Raw genomic sequence first — 4,780 nt, forward strand, 5'->3', positions numbered from 1 at the left:
CAATTAGATCAGTCTTGTTCAGATCTATGCAGGCAGCCACAGCTGATGCTGGTTCATGAATGCAATGGCCCTGTCATGTCCAAAATACATTTCACAGCTCTTCTCCCTAACCTCTGGCTTCTACCTTTTTTCTTGCTTCCTCTTCTGCACTGTTTCATGAGCCCCGTGGGTGTGATACAACTGTCCTGTTTGGTACTGAATCCTCAAGGTCATGTATTCTTAACATTTTGACCAGTTATAAATCTCTGCATTAAACACTGACTCCAGCAAAAAGAAGCTTCTCTAACCAAAGTCAAGATCAGCACAGAACTATGTACACAAAAATATGTAGATGGAAGTTTGACAACACAATCATATAGCAAAACAACAGCAGCATGCTCCCAATCAGGGCCGATGACCTCCCCAGTCAGGGCCCACGACCTCCCAGTCATGGGCCTTTGACCAGGTTTTCTTCCTATGAAACAAGCCCCAAATTCAATCAGAAAGTAATTGGTCATCTCTTAACAGCCATGCCACTGCTGCACCAGTGGGCACATCTTACCTTAGATGTCAATATTGTAGCAGGCAGGGTCCATCACTGAGTTAAACCCATCCCATGATGCCTTTTCTCCCCCAGCAGTCTGTGTATCCTGTACCAAAAACTTAAACTAGATTCTGACATAGAAAGTGTGCTTTCTAAAAGGCTCCTAAAATTCAGCAACATACAACTGTTTGCCTAAAACCTGCTCATTTAAGCATCAGAAGAGCAGAGTGCCATGGAAGAAGAAACTATATAGGGATCCTCAGTTAATTTTTTCAGTACAACATAGCATAAATCTGAAAGATGTTGCTTATAAAGAACTTGAACCAGGAATCAAAAGAGTTCCCTCTCCCTACCTTTCAGCTCTTCTCAGACTGAAGAACCTTCAACCCTAATTCAAAATTAGAAGTAGAAGAATAATCCACATAAGTCAGAGTAGGCCACATCATTTCTATACTTAACCATGGTCATGGATATAAGATTTTGAAATAACCTATCTGCAGAATGCATCCTAGGCTATAACACAGATTTACTAATGGAAGAGGGGGGCTGGTGAGATTTAGGAAACACCTACACTGGAATCAGGATGAGGAGCTCTCGTAGGAATAATGGTATCGAGGTGGGGGAGGGTCTTCTCAAAAATACTCACTAATAAATAAACCTGAAAGTACTCACTTTGTAACCATAGGGCTATTTTTATAGCGGAAGCTCCTGGATTCCTCTTAGACTCTACATTCAGGTTTTCTCTTCTTCAAAGACCGACCAGTCCCTCGGATCCTCGCTTCATTAACCGCCAGATCAAAGCATTTATCAGCCTCGCTCCACTCGTTTGCCATCCTTCTTCCAAGCGAAGTCACAGACTTCTTCACACCAGGCTTAATTTTTATTTCTACGGGCGCTAAAAATAACTTTAATGTAAACAGAAATAACTACGATGACACATTGAAGAATGTTCGAGAACGCCCTCCAAGAAGGAAATGTACTCGTGTCTGTGCGTCTGCCCTGGGCACACCAACAGGTCCCATCATCATCTCTGTTTTGAGGCTCATCCTACTGTCTTCTCTGTAGACTACACAGCAATAGTCCAGCTATTCTAATTTCTAGGAGGATTATGAAACATAATAATAAATATCAGACACCATCGCACACACTGATGCTGTCTGCTCGGTGTGAAGTGCCAGGCAACTTGCTGCTCGTTTCTGTGGAAGTCCTCAATACAGTGAAGATCCGTGTTCCTTTCTGCTTTGATTCCCCAGTCTATCATATCGGATAAGCTAAAAACTGTATTACCCAGATCTCTGGATCCTAATGAGAAAGATAAGCACCCAATTCTCCCTGGGGCCCTGTGCCAGTACTGAGCACTGTTAAAACCTGCAAATTTACTATTAGTGTTAATGACACATTCTTTAAGTTCTTGCTGTGAGCACTCCTTCTAATGTTTCTTTCCCTAAAAATAAGCACAAACATTGAGGGATGGACAACTGGACTTGCAATTTAGCATCTGTTGGACAATCCTCTCGCTGCCTTGGCTGCCATAAGCAAAAGGACTATTAGTCAGCCAGCCAGAGAACCCTTATGGCAACATCAGCCATTTTGAACACTCTGTGGATGCCTTGAGAAAATGATGCAAAGATTACAGCTGAGTTTTTTTTTTTTTTCCTGGCTCCTGAAAACTGGCAGCCAGGGTTGTTTGAAATCGTTTGCTCCGGGCTTTTTGCTATTACATCTTCTAAATGACCTTGCAGTCGTTTCTCTGTGGGCCAGGAGGATGCATTTCCCTTGGTGGCTAGAAGAGAGATAGCTGTGACTTGTTTAACTACGGAAGTAAGGCTGTGATTGACAAGCAACACAAACTGCAGTGGCTGACATCCATCCTGAGGAGCCGTGCTTTAAATGGCTGTAATAGGTCTAACCCAAAGGCCATGGCTGGTTCAAGCATTCCTCCTCAGAGTCTGCTTGGCTTACTTGGTTGGTGGGCTGGGAAATTCTCCTGTGCTGTCTCCAGTCATGTTGCAACACTGGACCCAATGAAAGTCTCCTGTCTAGTGGTCTTGCTTTGCAGACCTTTAGAAGTGTGGGCTGAGCTAGCAACGCAGAAAAAAAACAGCAACAGAGAACACAGAATGGTGATGGTGTCCATGAAGCAAAGTGGCCAGTGGCCCTACAAATGCAGCCACCTGCAAAGGGGACACCTCAACAACTGGATGACATCCAAAGCAGGAAGAGGAAGGATAGGAGAGAAAAGGGAGATCCAATGAGAGAAAGAACTAAATCTGAAGGATAAAAGGCTTTGGGGAGCCAAAAAAAGAGGCCCCTAAACTGTGAGCCCTGGTCACCAAAAGAGAGGTTAATGAGGTCTGTCCAGTCTGTAGAATCAAGAGAGTCAGAACCTGGGTCAAGAACTGTGATACTGGCTGATGTCAAGAGCTGAGGGAGTCCCTACCTGAGCCAAAACTGAAGCCACAGTTGTATTAAGAGCTGGGGAATCTTGTCCACCCGAGCTTCCGCCTGCCTATGGCCACCACTGGCTTCTGTGAAGCATCAGTGGGAGGGAAAGCTGGTAGAGACCTGCCCTCAAAGAGCTGTTCCTCATCTACGCACTGTCTCTAGCCAGGCAGCTCCCAGCCATCTAACCACACAAGCCTGAGCAGGCTGCCCGTTTAGCAGCAAATGTCCCCCACAGGCAGCAGACTGGTAACTCAAGGTTAGACATTGATTTGGATTTGGTTAACCAGAAACACAAATGGGTTTCCAAAGTGATCTCTCGAACCCTCTGACCCATGGAAATGAGCCGCCTAAGCACATATCTGCTCCTAAGCCATCTCAGATGCTGTTCCCCCTTACCTCCCATTTCACAATAACCCTGTCTCCATTCTACATGAGAAAAGCATACTCCTATGTTGCTTTCTGACTGAAACTGATAGAGAATACAGCTTTTTCTTCAAATGCATAAGATGTAATGGCAATGTCTTCTGAGTTACTAGAATAGCTCCTTATATTATCTGATTATTTCTTTTTTAAGATAGGATCTGACCATATAGACCAGGATAGCCTTGAATTTGTGATCTTCCTGCTTTGGCGCCGCAATGCTGGTATTATGGGTATGAGCCGCCTCACTCGGTTGTTAAAGCATGCTTCTGAGTTACCCACCCCAGACATTTTCAAAAGAAAGGTCATGCTTTTTATGGTACTTCTTGTTTCATAAAGTCAAGAATGTGATTTATATGTTATCTGATTTTTGTAATTTGCTATGAAAATCAATAATTGCATTCATCTACATCACTTTAATGTAGACATTGTTGATTTTAGTAATCTATATAAGTTTTTTTCCATAATTTATTTTTAGTGGTTTTTATAATTGTCTTTGAAAGTGTGAATTTAAGTAATAAGATGTGTTCCTTGAATAAATAAAATTTAATTATTCATCAACAAAATTCCTACGTTTACTTAGTTATAATGAAAAATTTTGTGGTACAAATGCTTCCAATATCTGAATAATTTAGTACTATTAAACAGAGGTAGTCAAATTTTTCTTTTTGAAATACAATTTTTTAACTTGAATGTTTTAATGAGATGTATTATGCTCACATATTTAATTCATATGAACACACACACAATATCTCCTAGTGCCGGTTCCTCAGAATCTGAGCTTATTTAGAAACAAAGTTTGTTCAGATGTATTTATGATGCAGCCATAATATGGCAGGGTGGCCACAATTCCACATCCTTTTTAGGAGACAGACATGTGAAAAACATATGTGGTAACACCTGGGACCCCGAGGACTAGCTAGAGTGATGTCACTACAAGCTATGGGGGGCCAAAGACTGCCAGCAATCTACTGAAGGCTAGGATGAGGCCAGAGAAGCCTCCCCAAGTCTGCAGGGAGCGCAGCACTGCAGAAACCTTGTTCTCAGAGTCCAGGGCCCAGACTGACTGTGTCTATTGTCACAAGTACCCGATTTGGGACACACTATCGCTCAACTCCACCAAACCAGCCAGATGTGTTTTGTACAAATTTGATTTCAGCTTCAAAATGAAAGCATTGCTTTCGAGCCAAAGGAGCCAGTCATGTGGTCTTTACACTGTTTCCACGTTTTTCAGGCTGTGGCTGAAGAATGGCGCTGAAGTAAACAGACACGTGGACTCCTTTGGCCAAAATAAGGCTGCAGTCTGGGAGAAAGGGGAGTTTACATCAAGCCAAGCACTGATAAAAACCATAATGAAAGTTTTTAATCAAAGTTCCAAGGTCTACCAAAGTA

Source organism: Microtus ochrogaster, unplaced genomic scaffold, assembly GCF_000317375.1.
Source record: "Microtus ochrogaster isolate Prairie Vole_2 unplaced genomic scaffold, MicOch1.0 UNK35, whole genome shotgun sequence".
NCBI lineage: Eukaryota > Metazoa > Chordata > Mammalia > Rodentia > Cricetidae > Microtus > Microtus ochrogaster.